The 25,597-nt window shown below is 34.4% G+C and overlaps 1 pseudogene across 1 annotated transcript; it reads right to left on the reverse strand.

The window, feature by feature from the left end:
* Positions 1-214: 214 nt before the first annotated feature.
* On the reverse strand, positions 215-25,137 carry LOC309827171 (platelet glycoprotein 4-like; annotated as a pseudogene). The gene is made up of 9 exons: positions 25,133-25,137; positions 20,924-20,930; positions 19,757-19,917; positions 15,311-15,452; positions 14,878-15,061; positions 13,536-13,626; positions 2,391-2,578; positions 1,255-1,373; positions 215-235 (listed from the first exon to the last, which is right to left on the reverse strand). The product of its transcript is annotated as a platelet glycoprotein 4-like (transcript).
* Positions 25,138-25,597: the final 460 nt, after the last annotated feature.

The raw sequence follows: 25,597 nt of genomic DNA on the forward strand, positions 1-25,597 counted from the left end.
TAAATTACAAATGAAAGTTACAAGCACTTAATAATTATTTAATGACATTAAGCCAAAGAGAAGTTGACATTTTATGTTCTTTCCCCTTCCTTTCATAGATATACTCATATTCTTACAAGAAAATACTAAAAATCATAATGAAGCTCGTTCAAGAGACTCACTCAATTTTTCTTGCTGGCTTAACCAGTATATTGATCTGCAGCTGTTTTTCAAATCATAAAGTAAATCCAGATACCTAAAAAGAGAACAAACTAAAATAATTACCCACTTCTTTAAAAAAAAAAGTCTTTTATAAATCCGAAATTTATTTTTACTGTTATGTAGAACCTAAGGTGAAACTGTACTACTTGAAACTTATGAAATTTATTAAATAATTAATTGAACATATTAAATATCACATACATAACTCTCCATAATTAAATTTTATTTGTATATGCCTGTGCATATACAGATGTATACGCATATGCGTATACATGCACACACACAATTCCTTTTCCCAGCCTCGTGTCTGAGCTTTAGTTAGATTTGTGATATTTTTCTGATCTGGTTTTGGAGGATCAACAACAACAACAACAATACTGATACCTAGAACCCATACAGTCAATTTAAATCCTGAGCTATGCATGTTCAACTATATATCAGCCAGAACCTGTGTATTATCAGTATAATTATAATACTACTTGTATCATTATTTAAACTGAAACATGCCTGCTAAAATTCTGGCATGTCGTTTAAATTTTGAAAAGGAGAATATTAAAATAAATTAAAAGGTGAAACTGTTACACTATTGGAAATTTAATAGATTTTTTTCCTGACACTAAGTATAATAGATCTTGCCTCAAATACACATATACCCATAAAATCTCTTTTAATCCTTTGTAATCTACAGTGTCAATTCATAAAAGCAATGCTTGTAGTTAAGTATAAAATGAGCATAAAATTGTAATTTATACCAAATTGTTTTAAGCCAGTTAGAATCATTCCATCATTGCTTTCCCTGACCTGTGAACAATTAAAAAGTCTATAAAATTCCACATGCTAAAAAACTAGGCTAGAATTACTGTGACATTTCATAAGCAACAATAGGAAGAGATCAATGTAATTTTCATTGAGGTAAAAGTAAGTAATTTATCAAGATTTTGATGTAATAAATATGATCAATAAATATGATTGAGAAAATGGAGATAATATAATTTTTCCTTCATTTTTAGAAAACAGTATTAAACCAATCAGATCAATAATGTAGTTGCTTACAGGTTCAGCATCTAAGTACATACTATGTTCTTCTTCATTTGGACTTAAGCCTTCAAAAGATTCTGTAATTTCAGGACTTGCATGTAGAAAATGAGGAAGTGAAATGTACACAGGTTTTCCTGAAAACAAGTTTTAACAGACAATCGGGATAAATCATTTTCCTCATTACACATACCTCTCAGAAAAGATTTCCTTGAAAATAAAGCTTTTTAAGTTAAAAAAGAAATGCAAATTTGGCTTTGAATACTAATTGGAGGGTCAGGGTAAGGGAAGATTATAACATCTAATCACTTTTGAACAAAAATAAAGTTTAAACTTCTCCTAGTAACCAGTCAATTGATGTCTGTTGTTCATCGCTTTGGTGTTTATTTTAAATATGCAAAGCTTAGCTGTTGAACACAAAGTTACAACCATATACCTTCATGTTTCAGGCAGTAATATGTCTATGGACTGAGAATTTATTGAAGAGGTTTTTCTCTCTTTAGTCACACTAACTCCAACATGAAGGAGGTGAGCAAAATAAGATAGACTCCAAATTTCGTGTTTGAGTCAATTCTTCTTTCAGAGACATCCTGAAATATACTTATTTTTATTTACCATTTTCTAGGGTAGAAAAAGTTAGAAAAATGTCAGCTGGATAAATTGGGATGCAAAAAGTATTCTGGGAACTATTTTCATTTTATCCTAAATCTAAAAGGAGCACAGGGTTTCTGCACAGCAAAGGAAACCATCAAAAATGAAAAGGCTACCTATGGGATGGGACAAAATATTTGCAAACCACATATCCCATTAGTGATTAACATCCAAAATATACAAGGCATTCACACAACTCAAAAAAATAAATAATCCAATTAAAAAATGCATGAAGGACCTAAAGTTATATTATCCAAAGTAGCACAGGGAAATATCAGTATGGTTTTACCTAATAGTAACTAAGTTTTGCAACACTGAAACAACTGGGAGCTTGAAAGCGGTACAAAAATCAGAAAAAAAATATCCTACCATCACCCTAACTTTCTGCCCTTATTGCTTTCTCACTTTAAATTTCTAGTGGAAAGGAATCCCGGGTGAAGTTTACATTTTAAAGAATAATGCAAATTATGCCATGGATAGTGACACTGAGAACTTGTACTCACCTTCTTTGCATTTGCTAACATCTAGCACACCATATAAGGTATAGTCTTTGGAGGTAATTGTTTCTGTGCAGAAACAATGGTTGCCTGGATTTTGAAGTGGAGATGCAAAAGCCCTGGATGGAAAAATGAATCTACACACAGGGATTCCTATCAGATCAATTTTGCCTTCAAACACAGCATAGAATGATCTAAACACAGATAAGAAAGAGCTTCATTCTGGGAAACTGAACTTCATTCTGGAGATCCATCTTTTCCTATTTTTAAATTTATATCATTGCTTTAACTTACAAAAATTAGATATAATCTTGCTAGAATTCATGCTTAAATCTTAGGGAAAAAAAATCTTGGGAAATTTTAAGGCTTAGCAGAACTGTACTTGAGTATGAGCTATTCTTATCTTTGTTTTCAAAAGCTTCTCAGATTATTTTTTGCTTATGAACTACCAGAGAGTATTTATATTGAAGACATTTCTCATAGTTAGTTTCCTCTATGGACTAAATATTTATATGACTCCCTCAAATCCTTTATTTTTGCCCAATTTAAATGAAATAAACATAAAGTTTCAATCTTCCAAAGCTTAATCCTGGAGAGAAAGGCTGCTCACTTGCTGGGGTCCATGCATGTGGGTGTTTATTGTATGTCTCCTACGCTCCATTGTTTACTACGTGTCCACCATAACCCCTAAGTTTGTTTTCTAAGCTGTGAGTCTGTTTCTGTTTTGTAAATAAATTCATTTGTATCATTTTTTTTTAGATTCTACATATAAGCAATATCACATGGTATTTGTCTTTATCTGTCTGGCTTATTTCACTTAGTATGATATCTCCAAGTCCATCCATGTTGCTGCAAATGTCATTATTTCATACTTTCTAATGGCCGAGTAATATTCCACTGTATATATGTACCACATCTTCTTTATCCATTCATCTGTCCATGGACATTTAGGTTGCTTCCATGTCTTGGCTATTGTCAACAGCGCTGCAATGAATATTGGGGTTCATGTATCCTTTTGAACCACGTTTTTCTCCGGATATATGCCCAGGAGGGGGATTGCTGGATCATATGGTGGCTTTATTTTTAGTTTCTTAAGGAACCTCCATACTGTTCTCCATTGTGGCTGTACCAGTTTATAGTCCAACCAAGAGTGTAGGAAGATTTCCTTTTCTCCACAACCTCCCCAGGCTTTATTTGTGGATTTTTTGATGATGACCATTCCTATCAGTATGAAGTGATATCTCATTGTAGTTTTGATTTGCATTTCTCTCATAGTTGACGATGTTGAGCATCTTTTGATGTGCCTCTTGACCATCTGTTTGTCTTCTTTGGAGAAATGTCTATTTATATCTTCTGCCCAATTTTTGATTGGGTTGTTTGTTTTTTTGATATTTAATGGGTTTTTTTTTTTGCGGTACGCGGGCCTCTCACTGTTGTGGCCTCTCCCTTTGCGGAGCACAGGCTCCGGACGCACAGGCTCAGCAGCCATGGCTCACGGGCCCAGCTGCTCCGTGGCATGTGGGATTTTCCCGGACTGGGGCACGAACCCGTGTCCCCTGCATCGGCAGGTGGACTCTCAACCACTGCGCCACCAGGGAAGCCCTGTTTTTTTGATATTGAGCTGCATGAGCTGTGGAAGATTTTGGACATTAATCCCTTGTTGGTTGCATTGTTTGCAAATATCTTCTCCCATTCTGTGAGTTGTCTTTTTGTTTTGTTTATGGTTTACTTTGCTGTGCAAAAGCTTCTGAGTTCAGTTAGGATTTATTTATTTTTCTTGTGATTTCCATTACTGTAGGAGATGGCTCAGAAAAGATATTGCTGTAATTTACATCAGAGAGTGTTCTGCCTATGTTTTCCTCTGAGAGTTTTATAGTATCCAGTCTTACATTTAGGTCTTTAATCCATTTTGAGTTTATTTTTGTCTATGGTGTTAAAGGATGCTCTAATTTCACTTTTTTTTTTTAACATGTAGCTGTCCAGTTTTCCCAGCACTATTTATTGAAGATACTGTCTTTTCTCCATTGTGCAGTCTTGCTTCCTTTGTCATAGATTAATTGACCACAGGTCTGTGGGTTTATTTCTGGGCTTTCTAGCCTGTTCCATTGATCTATATTTCTGTTTTTGTGCCAGTACCATACTGTTTTGATGACTGTAGCTTTGTAGTATAGTCTGAAGTCAGGGAGCCTGATCCTCCAGCTTCGTTTTTCTTTCTCAAGATTGCTTTAGCTACTCAGGGTTTTTTGTGTCTCCATACACATTTTGAAATTTTTGTCCTAGTTCTGTGAAAAATGCCATTGGTAATTTGATAGGGATTGCATTGAATCTGTAGATTGCCTTATGTAGTATAGTCATTTTGACAATATTCGTTCTTTGAATACAAGAACATGGTATATCTTTCCATCAGTTTGTGTCATCTTCAATTTCTTTCATCAGCATCTTATAGTTTCAGAGTATAGGTCTTTTGTCTCCTTCAGTAGGTTTATTCCTAGGTATTTTATTCTTTTTGATGAAATGGTAAATGGCATTGTTTCCTTAATTTCTCTTTATGATCTTTCCTTGTTAGTGTATACAAATGCAAGAGATTTCTGTGTATTAATTTTGTATCTTGCAACTTTACCAGATTCATTAATGAGCTCTAGTAGTTTTCTGGTAGCATCTTTAGGATTTTTTATGTGTAGTGTCATGTCATCTGCAAACAGTGACAGTTTTACTTCTTTTCCAATTTGGACTCCTTTTATTTATTTTTCTTCTCTGATTGCCATGACTAGGCCTTCCACAACTATGTTGAATAATAGTGGCAAGAGTGGACATCCTTGTCTTGTTCCTGATCTTAGAGGAAATGCATTCATCTTTTCACCATTGAGTATGATGTTAACTGTATTTTTGTCATATATAGCCTTTATTATGTTCAGATAGGTTACCTCTATAGCCACTTCCTGGAGAGTTGTTTTTTTTTTTATCATAAGTGCATGTTGAATTTTGTCAAAAACTTTTCTGCATCTGTTGAGATGATCATATGGTTTTATTCTTCCATTTGTTAACATGGTGTATCACACAGATTGATTTGCAGATATTGAAAAATCCTTGCATCCCTGGGATAAATCCCACTTTAGCATGTTGTGTTGTCCTTTTAATGTATTGTTGGATTTGGTTTGCTTGTATTTTGTTTAGGAATTTTGTGTCTATGTTCATCAGTGATATTGGCTTGTAATTTTCTTTTTTTGTGGTGCTTTTGTCTGGTTTTAGTATCAGGTTGATGGTATCCTCATAGAATGAGTTTGGGAGTATTCCTTCCTCTGCAACTTTCTGAATAGTTTGAGAAAGAGAGGTGTTAACTCTTCTCTAAATGTTTGATAGAATTTGCTTGTGAAGTCATCTGATCCTGGACTTTTGTTTCTTGCAAGTTTTTAATCAGTTTCAATTTCAGTACTTGTGATTGGTCTTTTCATATTTCTATTTCTTTTTGGTGCAGTCTTGGGAGATTGTACCCTTCTAAGGATTTGTCCATTTCTTCCAGATTGTCCAGTTAGTGACATATATTTGCTTGTAGTTGTCTCTTATAATTCTTTGTATTTCTGTGGTGTTTGTTGTAAATTTTCTGCTTTTTCACTTCTAATCTTATTGATTTAAGCCCTCTCCCTTTTTTTACTTTATGAGTCTGGCTAAAGGTTTATCAATTTTGTTTACCTTTTCAAAGAACCAACTTTTAGTTTTATTGATCTTTTCTATTGTTTTCTTCATTTCTATTTCATTTCTTTCTGCTCTGATTTTTATGATTTATTTCCTTCTACTAACTTCAGGTTTTGTTTATTCTTTCTCCAATTGCTTTAGGTGTAAGGTTAGGTTGTTTATTTGACATTTTTCTTGTTTCCTGAGGTAAGATTGTATTGCTATAAACTTCCCTCTTAGAACTGCTTTTGCTGCTTCCCATAGCTTTTGGCTTGTCAGGTTTTCATTTTCATTTGTCTCTAGGTATTTTTTTTATTTCCTCTTTGATTTCTTCAGTGATCCATTGGTTGTTTAGTAGCATGTTGTTTAGCCTCAAACTGTGTTTTTTTTACAGTTTTTTATTTTGTTATAGTTGATTTCTAATCTCATAGCATTGTGGCTGGAAAAGATGCTTGATATAATATCAGTTTTCTTAAGCTTACCGAGGCTCATTTTGTGGCCCAGTGTGTGATCAATCCTGGAAAATGTTCCATGTGCACTTGGAACAGTATATTCTGCTGCTTTTGGATGGAATGCTCTCTAAATATCAATTAAGTCCATCTGGTCTCATTTGTGTTTTAAAGCCTGTGTTTCCTTTGGTCTTCTTTCTGGATGATCTGTCCATTGATGAACGTGGGGTATTAAAGTCCCCCACTGTTATTGTGTTACTGTCAATTTCTCCTTTTATGGCTGTTAGTATTTGCCTTATATATTAGGGTGCTCCTATTTTGGGTGCATATATATTTACAATTGTTTTATCTTTTTGGATTGATCCCTTGATCATTATGTAGTGTCCTTCCTTGTCTCTTGTAACAGTCTTTAATGTCTATTTTGTCTGATATGAGTATTGCTACTCCAGCCTGAAGTGTGTCTCTTGTAGACAGCATATATATGGGTCTTGTTGTTGTATCCATTCAGCAAGCCTCTGTCTTTTGGTTGGAGCATTTAATCCATTCACATTTAAGGTAATTATTGATATGTATGTTCCTATGACCATTTTCTTAATTGTTTTGGGTTTGTTTTTGTAGGTCCTTTTCTTCTCTTGTGTTTCCCACTTAGAGAAGTTCCTTTAGCATTTGTTGCAAAGCTGGTCTGGTGATGCTGAATTCTCTTAGCTTTTGCTTGTCTGTAAAGCTTTTGATTTCTCTCTTGCATCTGAATGTGAGCCTTGCTGGGTAGAGTATTCTTCGTTGTAGGTTCTTCCCTTTTATCACTTTAAATATGTCATGCCTCTCCTTTCTGGCCTGCAGAGAAAGCAGCTGAGAAATCAGCTCAATCAGTTTCTGCTGAGAAATCAGCTGATAATCTTATGGGAGTTACCTTGTATGTTATATGTTGTTTTCCCCTTGCTGCTTTTAATATTTTTTCTTTGTCTTTAATTTTTGTCAATATGATTACTATGTGTCTCAGTGTGTTCCTCCTTGGGTTTATCCTGCCTTGGACTCTGTGCTTCCTGTACTTGGGTGACTGTTTCCTTTCCCATGTTAGGGAATTTTCCAGTTATTATCTCTTCCAGTAATTTTTTGGGTCCTTTCTCTCTCTCTTCTCCTTCTGAGGCCACTATAATGTGAACGTTGGTGTGTTTAATGTTGTCCCAGAGGTCTCTTAGACTGTCTTCATTTCTTTTCATTCTTTTTTCTTTGTTCTGCAGCAGTGATTTCCACCATTCTGGCTTTCAGCTCAGTTACCCGTACTTCTCCCTCAGTTACTCTGCTATTCATTCCATCTAGTGTAGTTTTCATTTCAGTTATTGTATTGTTCATCTCTGTTTGTTTGTTCTTTAGTTCTTCTAGTTCTTTGTTAAACATTTCTTGCATCTTCTTGATCTGTGCCTCCATTCTTTTTCCAAGATATTGGATCATGTTCACTGTCACTACTCTGAATTCTTTTTTGGGTAGATTGCCTATCTCCATTTCACTTAGTTGTTCTTCTGGGGTTTTATCTCGTCCCTTCATCTGGGACATACTTCTCTGCCATTTCATTTGTCTAATTTTCTGTGATTGCAATTTCCATTCTGCAGGATGCAGGATTGTAGTTCTTGCTTCTGCTCTCTGCCCCTTGGTGTATGAGGCTGTCTAAGCAGCTTATGCAGGCTTCCTGGTGGAAGGGTCTTGTTCCTGCCCACTGGTGGGTTGAGCTGGGTTTTGTCCCTCTGGTGGGCAGGGCCATGCTCATGAAGACGTCAAGCAGCCTGTCTGCTGATGGTTGCGGCTGTGTTCCTGCCTTCTTCATTGTTTTGCTTGAGGCATCCCAGCACTGGAGCTTACAGGCTGTTGGATCAGGTTAGGCCTTGGGGAGGAAATGGCAGCCTCCAGGAGGGTTCATGCCAATGAGTACTCACCAGAATTGCCACTGCCAGTGTCTTTGTTTCCACCATGAGCCACAGCTGCCCCCCACCTCAGCAGGAGGCCCTCCAATACTAACAGGTAGGTCTGGCCCAGAGTCATATGATGTCACTGCTTTTTTCTGTAGGTCCTGGTATGCCTGGGACCTTGTGTGTGCCCTCCAAGAGTGGAGCTTCTGTTTCCCCCAGTCCTGTGGAATTCCTGCAGTCAAACACCATGGCCCTTCAAAGCCAGATTCTCTGGGATCTCCTCCTCCCTTTGCCAGACCCCCAGGCTGGGAAGCCTGGCATGGGGCTCAGGACTTTCAATCCTGAGGGAGAACTTCTCTGGCATTATTATTTTCCAGTTTGTGGGTTGCCCAGCTGACAGGTATGGGATTCAGTTTTATAGCAATTGTGCCCCTCCTACTGTCTTGTTGTGGCTTCTTCTTTGTCTGTGGATGTAGGGTATCTTTTTTGGAAGTCTCTAGTGTTTTTTTTTGTTTTTTTTTTTTTGATGGTGGTTGTTCAGCAGTTAGTTGTGATTTGGGTGTTTTTGAAAGAAGGGGTGAGCTCACGTCCTTCTATCCTGCAATCTTACCAGCCAATCAACCCAGAAATTTGTACACATGTAATTTTTAAATCCTCCAGTAGCCACATTTAAAACTGATAAAAATATCAGTTATATTTTATTTAACCCCGTATATCCAAAATAATATCATTTAATGTATAATTAATATAAGAATTAACAAAATCTAAAGATCCAGTGTGTACTTTATACTTATAGCACATTTCAGTTTGTACCAGTCACATTTCAGGTACTTAATAGTGACAGGTTACTAACTGCTACCATATTCAGCAAGTCTGTATACTATACTATTCAATGGTATTCAATTTTGTATTAAATTTTCCCACTCCTTAAAAATAAATGAAAGTTTAAAAAAAAACAATGGCAAAATCACATGTTGTTAAAACTGTGATTGTGTTTTTCTATCCAATCAGTAGAGTGGCAATTTCCTTACATTGAGCTTCCTTTACAAGTTCTTTTGGTAAATGTTCTTACTGTCGATTGTGATTCATTCACCTAACCTTATGCTGATTAATGTTTTTTAAATCATTTATTGAAGTTCTCTCACTAAACAGAATTTTATGCAAATAGTTTGAAAATGTATACATCAAAATAAAAAGGGCATTTTTTTAGTTTATTGAACCTCTACAATTGTTAAGATCCATGGCACACACTGGATATAAGAAGACATAACTAGATAATTCCTCCATTTACTCCACAAATGAATATCAGTAAAATGAGCCACCACTGAATGTGTTTGTTCAAAACAGTAAGAAGGGCATTGTCTACAACTGCCTTCCAACACCTTAGCCATTAAGGGAAAATAATACATCAAAAAGCCTTAAAAATCATCTGAAGTATTATCGAAGATGGTGTCATAATGACACCATAAAGTATGTCATAATGACACCATAAAGGTCATGACCGTAAGATAGTGGATACTAGCAGGACTCTTTTTTTAAAAAAATACATTCAAATGTAAATCAATATTTTCATTTTATGTCTCTTTAAGCTTATTAAAGAAGGTATAGGAAGTACTTCTAAATCATGATAAAAATGTTGGAATTTTTCCATTTTATCAGTCTATTTTCCTAGTGCTATAACCAACAGTCTCTCTCACACAGATTCTGTCTGAGTCCCTGGCCTGTCCAAACTACCCCTGCTCCTTGTTTGTTTTACTTCTGTTTTCCTCTTAGATACCTTTAACTTCATGCCTGATGCTCATATATTTATATTATGGTCATTAATGAATCCTCCAATTCCTGTTTTAAAACTTCACTACTTCTTAGTTTTGGACAAAGTTTTTAAATACATTTTTTAAACTCATAATAAATACTATTTAAAAGAAGCACAGTATATTTTTCTCTGTATCGAAGGATTGAAGTTTATTCTTAGGAAATTACTAAAGTTAGTGGTATTGGGACACCTTTATTGGTATTGGGACATTATTCACAGAAATGCATCACTTGGAAAGGAATTTCTTCACCCATCCCCATGGCTCAAAGCTCTGCAAATCAATCAATCAGTGGTTTTGCTGTTGTTGTTTTTTTTCCTAGAAGAGTGTTAACAAAATTAAACATGCAAAACTCAGCAATACCTTTGTGAAAATGAACATTCCCTGTGTTTCCTTTTTATTCCCTACCTTTTACATAACTTTGTTTTAACATTTTTCATCTTCATTATATATTTTCCTATAAAGTATTGCCTCACCAGCTTTGTAAACATTATGCTCTGCTTCTGTTGATATTTCTTAGTAGCTGAAAGCTCGCCTCTGATTTTAATTACCTCATTTTGATTCCCCTTGCTTTTTAAACCTTAATTCTTAAACTAATAGGCATATGTGTACTTTGCTTTTCTTCAAGGAGAATAATAAGTTGGATCTAACTATACTTTAAATCTAAGTTCATAGCACCTTCTTTCTTCCCAACTCTAATTCAGAATGTTCATTTGTGCATACATTTTTCATGGTTAGTACCTTGGTTAGTATGTATGTAACCTTGTTTTTGTTGCTTCTGTTGTTCTTTTCTCTGTAATTCTGATCATCTTATTCAAAATAGATGGCTCTACTTGGAAATTCACTGATTCTACTTCATATTGAAACCTCCCCTTGGATGTATGTTTACCTTTTGTAATTATACTGATTTTTAAATTCTTTCAGTTTTAAATTATTATCTATACAGTATATACAAAACATGTGAACAGTAACTACTACTCTAAGTTTTTCTAACCCCTTACTTCTGCGGCCAGGAAGGCAGTTAATTAAGTAAAGTTTTTACAAAGCAAACATTTCCCTAGGAATGCAGTAAAGGTTTATCCTCAGTGGTTAATCTTGAGAAATTCAGTCACATTAGACAGACATTTACTAAGCCTGTATAAGAACAGAGATTCTGAATTATGTTGTAGGGATATAAAGACAGGTAAATGCATACCCCTCCAGAACATTGTAGGTACGATGGTGGATTTATGGGAGAAAGGAGGTAATTTCACTGTGATTATTACCACAAAAGAAATGCCCTTACCTGTACCATTAATCATGTCACAATCGCTTGCCCGCTAAGAGACATGCCTTAGGAATAAAAAATTAAAAAAAAAAAAAAAGGAAATGAACATTGTCATTCCAAGAACACCATATCACATTACTTTGTCTATTATAATTCAGTACTTCTGCTAAAATAATAAATATTGATTAGACTAGATGTGACAAATGCTAAGTTTAAGAAATATTCTAAATCATTTGGTCTATGTTTTGTTTCAAGTTTTCATCTTGTTGAGATAAATGAAGTGCCTGTTACCATTAAGTGGCCAGATTATACAATACAAACTGCCAAATGTTAGTTAGAAACAATTTGGAGCAGCCAGAGTTCTTCAAAAAAGGTTGAGAAATATTTATCAGAAATTTAGATCTCTTCTTAGGTTAAGTTTTTTTTGTTGCAATGGGAGAAGTGGATTGTATCATAGTATGTTGAGTGTTCAACTGAATAGGAAAATATTAAGTGGATAACTGATGCAAATTCAGTATGAGGGAGAAGAGGGCAGTGTGGAGGAGGACAGAAAGAAGCAGATGTTTGATCAATAGCTATTGGAAACATGCAGATAATCAATTTATACTTTTCCCCTCTTTTAACTCTTGCATGAACTGACATTAAAGTAGGACAAAGTTTATTAATTTATACTTTGGTATCTACTTAAGATGTTTGTATTGTTTCCTGGTATATATACATATAACAGTAGAGATAGTTTGCCACTTTTTGATGATGGAAAACAGGTTTTTCAAACTCCTAACATACCATCCAGTAAGATGTCAAGGCAAGCTGTTGCTTCTTTTTTAAACAGAGTAAGCTATTAATCATGCTCAGTCTTGCCATGGTCAGTTAAATTAACCTTATCATAATCTTAAACTCATGTGAAATTCTTACTCCAATTAGGAGCATATAGTAACTCTCCTCAAAACCTCTCTGTGATATTGAAATGGAAGAAATGCTCACTTTCGTCAGTATACAAACACTATGTGATATCCCCTAAAATGAGCATTTAGAAGTGTTTGTTTTCCTCCATTAGACTTTTCTATAAAAAAAAATGTGACTACGGACTCTGTAGAAGAAAAAGGGTTACATGAGTTAGTATTTAACTGTTTTATGCAAATTTTAGATAGGAACTCAGTGTGAGGTAATGGTTACTTAATTAATGAAAAGATTTCATCTCTTTTGATTTTGATTACTTTATTCTTCATCAAGAAATCACTGATGTAAAACTCATTTTAACTTTGAGGAGAAAAGGCTTTTTCTTGATATTTATTGGGATTCTTCCTATTTTAGATATATGAATTAGGTGTCTCCAGATAAACAGTCAGGAGCTAGGGAAAAGTAGGAAATCATGGCTATATGAACATATCTCATTCTACTGCTACTTCACAGGAGGCGTGCTCTCTATCAAGTTTAATATGTCAATGTTAGAGCAGGACATAGTAATTCCATTTTCATATTGATAAAGTTTTAAAAAGCTGAGTTATCAATATATAAAATTATTTCAAGAAAAATTTGAAGGGGAAAGTCATGAAAGCATTGGCATGGATTCATTTAGCTTCCATCTTTATAGACATATTTAGTCATGTCCCTGGAATGAACAATTTTTATATTTCATGCTCAGTAAAGAAATAAAACAACAGTAAGATGTATTTTCCTACCTGTTGGATGATAAGTTGACATTTTGACTTTCTTCCTTTTCATTTGCAGTTATGTAATTGTATGAGTGCACAATAACGCTGGTTATGCAGCAGAGATGGAAGTAGTCCCTTTAGATTTCTTTATGTAAGAGACCCTGTGCATAAAGGTCAACCCTCAAGTGGGGCTGATACTCAGCACCTATGCACTAGTAGGACCGGTTGTCGCAACTAAAGGGTTAACGCCTGGCAGAACGGGAGTTTCTAGGACTGAGATACAGGCAGATCTGTTCCATAGGTTGGTGCCTGTGCCTTACCAGTTGTTAAACAAGTTTCTTGCCTGCCTTAGAGTATCCTAGTGACACACACACACTTTGTGTGAATACTTACTTTATGCCTTTAAATGTGTCAATTATGGCAATATGGCTTATGTAGTCTTTTCCATTGAAAACTTTATAAACTCCATCTGAAGTGTTGTGGTCTGAAAAGATATGTACAAGAAAAAATTACTTCTAGAGCAAGCCGTATTTTCCAAGTTATAAAATATGTAATTAACTCACTTTTGCATTTCTCAAACACTGGTTGTTCATAATTATTTTATGTGATTTGAAATATATATGCAATAAAGTTTTAAAATTATTGGTCTTTCACATTTTAAAAAGACAGAATGTAAAAGGTGCCTAGAAATAGCTGTAGATGCTGAGACAAAGGTAGAAAATAAATATCAGAAACTGACGTGATCGAACTCCAGCACTCTTTGTTGTAATTAAGCCAGAAAGGCCATTGTGATCACTATTCCTATTATATTGAGATGAGAGGATAGTGAACAAAACCTACGAGAACAATGACAGATTTCTAGAAGTTTTCTCAATGTTATGATCTCTAATAAGTGGTTACTAAAGATTAGGTACATAGAATTAAAAACAGAATTAGCCAAGGAAAGAAGAGTATTTGAGTTAAATAATAGTAACTGAATTAATTATTCCTCAAGGCTTTCTATACTTATATTTAATTGATATATAAGCTTGCAATCCTAAAAACCATCTAAAATATAATAACAGCAATGAATTAGAAAATATAACAAATATCTCATATAGTGACAAGTGAAATCATACTCAGTTTTTCAGTTCAGTAGTCATCTTGTTCTATTCGTGACTCATAATGTTAAGCTATAACTAAATACATCACCAAGTTCACATTTTTAAAAATCTCCTAACTGCCATTTCATGACATTTGTAGATTACTAGGAGTTCATATCAACTAATTTTATGAACATATGACATTGCTGAGTTATCATTCTCATGTAAATTTTGAGTAACTTTTAAGTTTACATTAAAACAAATTTGTAAGAGGTCTAGAGAAGGAGGAATGATATGATAAATACATTTAACACAAATATATGGCATTAAGCTTGATTATTTATAGATAGGAAATCAAAGCCAAAACTGTATTCAAAGCCTTACCAGCTTACCATCTAATTTTAGACAATTTATGTATTTGTCAAAGAATGGAAACTTGATTAAATGTCAGCTTCTTAATTTTAATTGTTAAATTCAGATACGTAAATTTTCCCAACTAGTATAGCTGAGTTCATGTGAGATAGAGACTTTTAAGTAATTAGAATATGTATTCCCAGATCAGAAATACACACTAAATAATAAAATTATGAATTGCCAATGCCACCATATTTATCCAGTTAAAGTCTAACAATATCGACATTCATATTTGGTACTCACAGGATAAAACACACCAACTGTAGTAGTAATAGGGTGTGGAATCGAGCTCAAGAATGGATCCTTATAGCCCCGCAATAGTTCTTTCAAACTTCTCTTTTGAAACATAGAAGAGCTTGATCTTTTGATAAGTAAATTGAGTACTCCTTGAATAAATACATTTGGATAGAGATGGGGTGCAGTCTCCAAAAATGAAATCACGGTTTAAGACACCAATTGCAGTATCAGACTTTTAACAAATAAATGGAAAATACTAGAATTTAGCTTAATAAAAGAAAGGGCCATAATTCAAAATAATGCCATAAGAACACATTGTCATAAAAATGACAAAATAAATGATATCTAATGATAGCTCTAATCATGAGATTAATTACAGTGGATTCTAGAGTATTTCAAAACCAGTAATTTCGCTGTTTGTCTACTCGCTGCTACAGCCAGATTGAGAACAGTGAAAGTGTCATTCTCATTTCCAACTGACAGTGAGGGTTCAAAGATGGTACCATTGGGCTGCCGAAAAGAGACTGTGTGGGTCTCGGAGTCCCACGTTATATTTTCCTTGGCTAGATAACAAACTCTGAAAAACAAAAGTAAATAAAATTCAAAATAATTGTTGCAAGTGAACATTAAGTCTCAAATGCTGTTTATTCATGCAACAAATAATTTTTGAGTGCATAGACTATGTCAGAAATTAGGCTAAACAAGTAGGTTAAAATGATCAGTAGGCCAATGCTGAGCCTCTAGCAAAGTTGAGAAGAGGAATCTTAGATGTGCATAGCAGAGGAGAGGGAATACGTGTTATTATAGTGGGTTACACAGATTCTGTGGGAAAACACAGAACAGGAACAAACCCAGGCTTGGGTTGGTTGTGGTGGGGATAAGGGACAAGATAGACTGGGATTGACATGTATGCATTATTGATACTATGTATAAAATAGACAACTGATAGGAACTTACTGTACAGCACAAGGAACTCTACCTAATGCACTGTGGTAACCTAAATGGGAGGGAAGTCCAAAAGGGAGGGTATCTGTATGTGCATGGCTGGTTCATTTTGTTGTGCAGTGGAGGCTAACACAGCATTGTAAAGCAGCCATACTCCAATAAAAATTAAAAAAAAAAGATACAATTCCACATAAGTGGCCTGAATGACAAAGAGAAGTTTAGTTGGGTAAAATAGCGTAGAAAATAGCATGTATTAGGTAAGAAGTAGGAACCAGGTGTAATTTTAGAAATGCAGATGTTTCAATATAGTTGGTTTAAGGAGTAAGGAGAGTGGTGGAAATAAAGCGACTGTAATAGGCAACATCTGGAACGTAAAAGGGTTGCATCCCATACTTAAATGTTTAGCTTTTATCCTGAGAGTCAGGAGGAGACAGCAGAGAGGTTTAAACAGGGGAACAGTAAGAGCACGTTTTCTTATATTAGAAAGACTGTTCAAAGTGCACAGACTTTCCTGTACTGGCTTTTCCATAATTTCCAGTATTTTAATGAGAATTAAAGATAGCTAATGGAATACAATTTCCACTTTGGAGATCAGTTCATCTCCATCCCTGCCCCATATACTGTATACTCACTAGTTCTAAGCTCCTGGAAAATACCAACTACTTTTTAGGAATGAGGTGAAGGGTGATTATTATGGAAAAAAATCTTTTGCAAGTACAAGATATTTACTGAGATGAAATAGGGTATTCATTGCTCTATCATATATTTGAATGTCTGCTTTGTGAGGCTACAGTAGATATCTGTTGTTATCTAGCGAAGGTAAAGACTGAAAAAACATGAAACTGAAGTGTAAAAACCAAAGCAAACCAAAGAAAACCTGACCTGATTTCAATCAGGTATAATAAAAAAGTAAATTCCTATAGGATAGGTATTATGTGTGTTTTGTATCCCCAAGCACTGTCTGGTATATGGTAAATATTTTTGAATAAATAAATAAATTAATTGTTCATATTCTTTAAAAAGGGAATTCACAAAAAGATAGAAATATCTTATTTCTAATATAATTTCATCAAAGCTTTATTATTTACTATTCTTGGAGTACTGTAGACATACAAAGAGTATAAAAATCTGAAACAGCAACCAGGACAGTCTATTAGTAGTCAGTTACTCTTTTCTCTTAGATAATTGTATTTTAAACTTAGGTTACATATTATTAACATTTAAAATTAAAATACGGTAATTTTCAGGAAGATTGATATATATGTAGTAGTTGAAATAATAGCAAAAATAATTGTGACCCAAGTTCTAGTTTACTTGGTTGTACTTACAACGCTATACCAGTAGATGGCACTCACTAAGGGAAAAATCCTTCAAACTGAGGCCTGTGCTTAGAATGTACTTTTAAAGAGAGAACATCATCACTCAATTTTTGGTTTAAAAATGAGAATATATACAGCTTTTAGAAAGTGTTGGTTAATAAGGTCAAAGGGAGGAATTTGCCTCAGATTTAGCCCAGTATTGCTTTTTATGTACGCCTGTCAAAGCAAAGCAACTTAAATTATTATTATTTTTTATGTTGGATCTGAGAATATTCTGAAGGAGGTACCAGGTCTTCACAGAAATGGTCTAGGTTGGAATATATATCATTAAGATCTCAATCCAGGCAATTTTATGCTTTGACCCATGTCACATCTTGTCAATCAAAGTTTCATCAAGCTCACTTTAGCAGCCAAAAGCCAAATAAGCCTGTGGTTCTGTTTGAGGAGAGACGTCCTCCTCCACTTAGAATTTCAACTGAGTTCAGGGTGTAACTGTTGGAGAGGCAGGATCACCTCAACACGTGGAAGACTCTCAAACTATTAACTTTTTCTGAAAAGTAAACAGTCGTTTTCCCATTATTTAAGGCATCCAAGCAGACACTTAAGGACTCTGTTTTGTTGACATCACGAGAGATGACTCATAGTTGATCATAATTTCCTTTAACATTGTCATGTAAATAGGAGTTTATTGTTCATGTACTTCAGCTGCAAATCCAACTTCTCTAACCCTCAGTTCATTGCTTCTCCAAGTAAATCAATTATATCTAACCCACCCTGCTTTCATCCCAGATAGAGATAGGTTAAAGCCTCTAAGAATACAATTTATATAACCTATCAAGCAGGACTAGGACAGGATTCAATATTATGTTTATGTTTTCCCATACTCCAATTAATATCCTTAAAGGTAAAATCATAACCCCTCCAAACAAAAAAAAATTAAACAAAAACTGTGATGAGTTCTCAAATTCTAGAAACTATTCTCTTTTCTTGCATGTGGTCAGTTCACAGAGTTGTGATTTCTAAACAGTTACGCCTAGATTCTTATTAGGTCATATGTGAATTCTAGATTTTCATAGGTACACATCGTAGCTACAACATTTTTTGAACAAGATATTCATATAGGCTTTTGATAATAACATAGAACTATAAGACCCTGAAAAAATAAAAATATTTTTGAAGGTAAGATTTTTTTCTGTAACAATGAAAACCAAGTCTTCTTTGACAGAGTTGTGAATAGTCGCAGACCTGTGCCTGAAGACAAGGAGATGTGGGGATAATTACTAGAACAGAATAGGTACCAAGGTGCTCTGCAGCTTATATATCATGTGCTGCGGCAGCAGGCATCACCCTTCCAACTACTGTTATTTCATTATATTTGAGTGTGAGTTGTCAATCTAGAAACATATTAATGCATGGAGAAGAAAGAAATCATATAATTGTAGAATATCTGAAACAGATAAGAAAGTTAAACTATAAATTAGAGGAAACCATTATAAATATGAAATTTTGTAATAATGCTTGATCATAGTGTATAACTAGTTGTAATTATTCTTGAGGAAAAAGTCACACATTTGTATAACAAATGATATAGCAGGATTTAACTCTGTTCCCATATGGGCACCATAAATGTATTCCTAATCCTTGGTTAGGTTTAGTGTTTTTAGCACCTCAATCTTTCCTTTCCTTACTCTGATAGTTAGAAAAGACACATAGTCTAAAATTTAGATAGAAGAAAATGTACTCAACAGTCTAAGAGATATCAGTCCTAAGTTTGTATGAATATGGTAAATCACTTCAAATCCCCTGGTATCAGTTTTCTAAATTTACAATTGAAAAGTTCTGGCTAATTATTTTCCCTTAGTTCTTATAGTTTAAGAATGAGTTCAAAAGTCTATTAAACTGTTAAGGCATGTAAGATAAAGGTATAGCTTATTTAGTCTCAGTACTGAAGAAAATATAAGAATGAAACTATTGAATAAATACAAATACCCTTAAGACCTGGAAAATAGTTTGAATAGAAGTCCTTAGCAGGTATTGTAGTTAGGTAGAATCAGTTTAATGCTGTGGTTCTCAGAACTGAGTGTGTATTGAAATCCCCCAGAGTATTTGTAAAACTCATTGCTGAGCTCCAAAGCAAGAGTCTCTGATTCATTTGGTCTAAGGTGGGGCCTGAGAATTTGCATTTCTACTTAGTTCCCAGGAGATGCTGATGTGGCTGGTTCAGGAGCCACCCTTGGAGAACCACTCATATAACCTACACTTTCAATTTTAGGACTTTAAAGTGCTCTGGTTTTAAAATTGTGATAGGTTTTTTTCTATTTAGCATGCATATTTTAGAGTTGTTGAGAATATATGCCACAAGTGTAAAACTCCTGTAACTTCCTAAATGTAGGGCAGTTAATTGATGCTGGTAAATTCATAATAAAATATATATTTCTTATCATCATTAAATCCTTAGATTAGGGTTTTATATAGGCAGAAACAAAAATTTCAGTGTATATTAATGGCAAGAAAATAACAAGTATATTCCAATATAATGGCAGTTGTCAAGTGGAAGCTTTTTCAGAAATACATATGGTCAAGGAAAGAGTGCCACTTATTATAGGGACTCGTTCACCTGTACGTGTAAGGACCTCTTTGCTTAACTTTAATTTTGCTGCTGTTAACTGCCACTCCCTCTGGATTCTGCACATCGAAGATTCAGAACTGTCTATAAACTTCTGTGCCTGTTTTAACCCAATTTTTAAAAGCAATTGTACCTTCATCAAGGACAGCTTCCTATGAAAAAGAAAACAAGTTTGGGTTATTTCTTTGTAGTAGGTACGGGCACTTATTGGAGTTAAAACCTTTAATTATTCAATAAAAGGACTAAGCTCAAGTATCTTGCTCATGAGAACCTTTGTAACCTGCCATATGTTTGCAACAGAAATGTTTTCAACAAATTATGATAGCAATCTCTTTTAGTTAATCTTTTACAAAGAGAATCTGTGTGTAATATTGCAGACATGTCTGTTGATTGTAAGGCCAACCGTTGGCAAGCTTTAGAGTGACTTTATGTAAGAGTTCACAATTTACTAAGGAAATTTTATTAAACCTTTTCCAAAAAGTTCTTATCAGGTTGAACATTAACTTCTGCCCTCAGTGAGTTGGACTGAGAAGGGAAAACAGAAAAACAGAGAAAAATCTAGTGGTATTGGAAGCTTTTTCTCTTTTTTCAAAAGTTGGATACTTCAGGGGGAAGTCACTTAACATTTGTTAGATTAAGAAAAATACAAATTTGACTTTTCTCCTTCAAAATCCTGCTCAGTGTGGCTTCCCTAATTCTCATTATATTTACAGCAACCTGTTAGTACATGTTTCCAAAAATTACAACAGTCTAATTCAGTACAATTAAGTTACTACTTTTTAGATAAAAGGATGAAGGAAATTTTCCTTTTATTCTTTTGTGAAATCCATTAAAATAATTGATGCCCCTTGTAGTAATGATAGACAAACAAAAAAATACCTATGACAGAATCAGAAAACCCTACATTAGAAATCTCTCCTGTGCTTCAGGAGCTGGCACTGAGTGGAAAGTCACCAAACCCCTTGGGTCAATTTCAGTATCTGTAAAACGAGGGAGTTATCATAGATGCTCTCCTGGATTCCTTCCAAGGCTTTCACTCTCTGTGCAGGAAGCCTCTGGAGCTCTAGTAGCTAACGCAGACAAAGGTGACTTTGTAGCAGGCAGTGTTTCCAAGTAAGTACCTTGGGAGGGATGCCCAGGTATAAAGTTCCAACTTACCTTAGTGCTAGAAGAAGAGGGAGGAAAGTATTTCACACAAAATGAACCTAATCAGACCCATGATACAGGGACAATCTGATTTCTTTGTTTCCTTCACCTGCAAGCATCAATTCATAGAATGATGGATCAGGAAAGGACATTGAACATTAGCACATTTTCTAGGAGAGTGTGCTGAGGCTCTGAGAAACCAGTTGTCTGGCCCAAGGTAACCAGGCAAATACCTAGAAGTAGAATCATGATGAGGATCCTAGTCTCTGACCCTTAGGCTGGTCCTCTTTTACACCGTGTTTTTACTAATTTTTTTGTTTCTGTCATCTCTGCACTTAGTTGGTAGAACTCAAATTGAGTTAGCTGTCTTCAGGATACTTTACTTATTGCTTAATGTAGAAAATAAGGGGAATCCTTAGAGAAGAACAGGGCATTGGGTATAATGCCTTTACGAAAACCTGTGCTGTTGTGATCCTTTTACACTGGGTACATTGGAGCTGCTAAAGCAATGTGAGACCTTCTTAATTTTTACAAGCAATTGTCCTTGGAAATCTTTTTATTTGCTCCTAAAATGTCTTATTTCCATAGCAAGCCCAAAATTAAGACAGAATTGCACATAGATAAAGTATTATTGCTATTCCTCTAAATGTAAAGATGTTTACCCTAAATGATCAGAGTGTTATAGCTGAAATCTATATGGAAGCTGAAAGCTATGTTAATTTACCCATTTCAAGAGACTTTATGAGGGGAAAACACACATGAGCATACACACATACACATGATTACTCTCACACTATAGAATCTTAAGGACTAATACAATATTAAGTGTTTATCATGTGCCTCTGAAGGTATATATTTATTTCAGTTTTTAATGAGAGGAACACAGTATATGTTTATATTGAAAAGGCACTGTGATAGAATGTACTTGGCAGGACAGAAAACTCCCTAACTATCATGCTTGTGCATTTAATATCAAAAGGCATCGTAAGTGTATCATGCTTTTTCTTCTAAATGCCATGAATCATTTTGCCTTGTTTGTTCATCTGGAGACATAGATAGATAGATAGATAGATAGATAGATAGATAGATAGATAGATATTTTTTTTTTAAATGGGAAAGTTGAAACACAAAGAGTTGAAATCAGTGCATGAATTATCAGCTGTTAGAGATAGGGTCATCTAACCCCATCCATTTTTTTTTACAGGTTGAAGTGGGTCCTAGAGAAACAGATGTCTGATTCAGTGTTGTATGACAATTTAGTAGTAGGTAATGGAGAATCAGGCCTTTTACTCCAATCTTGTGTAGTTTCCATAATACCATGATTTGTTCAGAGACAAAGAAAATAATATTGAAGCAGTCAGAACAGAAATAAATTTCTTCTGATCGTAACACTACCGTATGTATTAGAAAATTGTATTGGCCTACTTGAGTACTAAGACTAATTTTATCTCCAGTTCCTTTAGTTTTAAAAGGAGGAAAAGTTTTTATGTCCTTTGTGAATTTAAGAGGCCTTGATTTTAAATTGACCTTGGGCTATCTGGTCTATTTTGCACATCTTTCACTAAATTTGAAGTACAAAGGTGATAAATATGTGTACAGAAAAAGTAATATAATTTAAGATCCTCTCACTTGCCTGAGAAGTACATCAGTATGTGTCCCTGACTTTAAATGTTCAGATTATCCAGCCCTAGTAATAACTGGATTCCAGCCTGATGACTCTTATGTGGCAAGGTCTGCAGCTGCATTGAAAGCCATTTACCTTGAAACTTCTCTTTGCTACATTAATTTGAAAGCAGATGTTTGGGAGAATAGTATCTTCTATCTAGTCACATGGTCACTTCATTATTGCTGTTACAGGGAAACAGTACTCATCAACATGATGGTCAACTTTAGTGTAACTATTAAATTTAATAGCTTCTTATGCGTGAAGTGTATAGAATACATTTGTAAAAATATATATATATCCCATTTCTCAAGGCTCTTATAGAGTTCCAAGAAACAGAATGATACACAGCAGATTTTAATCTTTGAGTAGATTTCCTTGTCCTAGTTCCAGCCTGATCAAATACATTGGCTTCTTTACTCAAAGCCTAGAGTGAAGTGGTTAACAATGAAACTAGTTGCTATGAGTTTGATCCCCAGTTTGGTCACATGCTGACCATTTAAACTTGGGCAGGTTATTTAATTTCTTGGTACCTCTGTTTCCTTATCTGTACAATGGGTATAATAAAAATATTAATATTAGGTTGAACTGTATAAAATTAGTATTTTTGAAAGTCAAAATAAGCAGAATATGGAGTAATTAAATATTTATCCTCATAGGTTGTTATAAGAATTAACAAATGTGAACACTGAGAATAGTGTTAGCATATAATAAGCATTCAATAAACATTGGCTACTATTATTATACAAATTCTATCCACCCTTTCTAGGGAGAACTCTCATCTCATTTACTTCCCAGATTGCTTTCACTAGTTTGTTCTTAACATTACTGTCTAAACCAGTCCTGTGGAAATAGCTCATGTAAAATCTTATGACACTTCTTTTTCTGTCATTTAATCATTTTAATATTTACTCCCCATCTAGTGAAATCAAAACTTCCTTAAAAAAGTAGAAACATACTGAAAACAGTATTCATCCTCTCCTCTCACTACTAAAATTTGTTCTGATTTGGACCAATTACAAGCAGTTTTTCCATGTTCAAAAAATTTTCTCGTGTGTGAATTATGTATATGTATGTCTGTGCATGTTGAGAGAAAGAAATCTTTAATTCCCTTCTTTGTCCTTTTTCTGAAGTCCTTTAGTAGTTTCTACTTTCCACATTCGTGATAGCTCATACCATTGACTTTTAGTCTATCTAGCAAGATTGCATAAACCTGCTGCGTCCATACAAATCTAGTAGGAATCATAGTCTAAAATACTGGTAAAGAAATTTTCACATACAATGCATAAAAATCACGAAGTCCCTAAAAAAACATTCCTTGGAAATAAAGAAATACATATATATATGAAGTAAAATATATGGACCATTTTAGGCTATTCCAACTGCCAGTGTCAAGGTGCCATCTTTTAGAATGAGAGGGCATCATAGAGTCCCAACTCTATACTTTAAAAATTAGATAACAACATGAGATGATTTTCTGATCTTTTAAAATTAAGCAATTTAATTCTTCTTTTTTAATGGCACATTTATAAAGGTAATAACGTTCTCAGTTTGGTATTAGTCCATAAAATGAAGCAAGTAATCTGCAATGATTTCAGTGGTAAACAAAATCTGCTCAGTACTAAAACTTGTATACATTTGTAAAAATAACAGCAGTAACCTAAGTGCTGCTGAGGCAGGGGTAAGACACTTTGCTCTCTGGGATTACACATAACTCAGAGATGTGTGCCAATTTCTCAGTCCTTTGTCTCTACATTCAAACTCTTTAGAAAGCAAATCTACTGTTTAGTTTTATCTGTAATCTCTATAGTAAAGATTAAATCTGAGCTCTGATCTTTGATATATACACTGATGTTCATATCAAATCACTTATAAAACCTCTCTCTTTTTCTCCTAAGGTATACAGTTCTATCAATAATTCAGTTGGACATTTTGCAGTTTGTTCTTTTTACTCCTCTCTCTCCCTGTTTAGTCCCTCTATCCCACTGCATCCCATCACCCATCAGTTCTATGTACTCCATCACACCAGACCAGAGTGCCTTTTGTTATGTGCAGACTGTGCAAAGATCTTTCTAAAGGGAGTCTTAAATTCTCCTTGAAAGTGGTCATGTCCTATATTGGTGTTTCCCGTTTTTGGTCTCCTCACTTTCCAACACTTTCTATTGTAGAATTACAGAGTACAAAGCTGTGTAAATCAGCAAGTCCCTCCTTTCATATTGCCTAGGTTTGGAAACTGACTCGTCCTCTTTTTGGCTAGGTGAGTTGACAAGTTGATTTAAGGTCGTGTGACTGTAAAATGGGTAAAATAATAGTACCTTCTCATAGATACTTGTGAAGATTAAATGAATTTGTATATATGAAGCTCTTAGTAACACTAAATAACACTAAATTAATTATTTAGTATATAGTATATTAGTATATAGTATATTTGATATCAATCTCTAAATGCAGATTTTGTTATATCTAACCCCTACCAGAAAACATACACCAACTACTATTGTCTATCATGTCATTAATTAAAGTCTTCTGCGTAATGTTCAAAACTACCTAAATCTTACCACATGTTGTCTTTCTAATCATCTCTCTTGTTAATCCTGTATTTCTGGCACATTTTCTACATTGTTCCTTCCCTCATCACATTTAGTTGCATTTCCACAACTTTATCCATCGTATTAACCAGTTCTTTGACACTTTTACTGCAGTCTACTTTGGACACTCAAAGTTTTATTCTTCAAAATGCAACTCAAGTCTCTCCTTCTTCCTGAAGTTATTGAGTACTCTGAGAAAGTTCTCTTTCTAAATAACATTTATTTTTCCATATTCTATACTTTAGAATTCAATTATAGAGTTTCATAGGTCTCTATATGTTTTTACAATTTGCTTTTCCCCAGTTAAAACTTATATTTCTTGAGATAAATATTTATTTTATTCTCTCTTAGCCTCCATACAAAAGCAAATTTCTGATGTCTGAAAACTCTTATTTCCTCAGGATTAGCCATTGTGAATTTAGAGATAAGTATTAA

Source organism: Grampus griseus (genome assembly GCF_964374135.1).
Source record: "Grampus griseus genome assembly, chromosome: 9".
In the NCBI taxonomy this organism is placed as follows: Eukaryota; Metazoa; Chordata; class Mammalia; order Artiodactyla; family Delphinidae; genus Grampus; species Grampus griseus.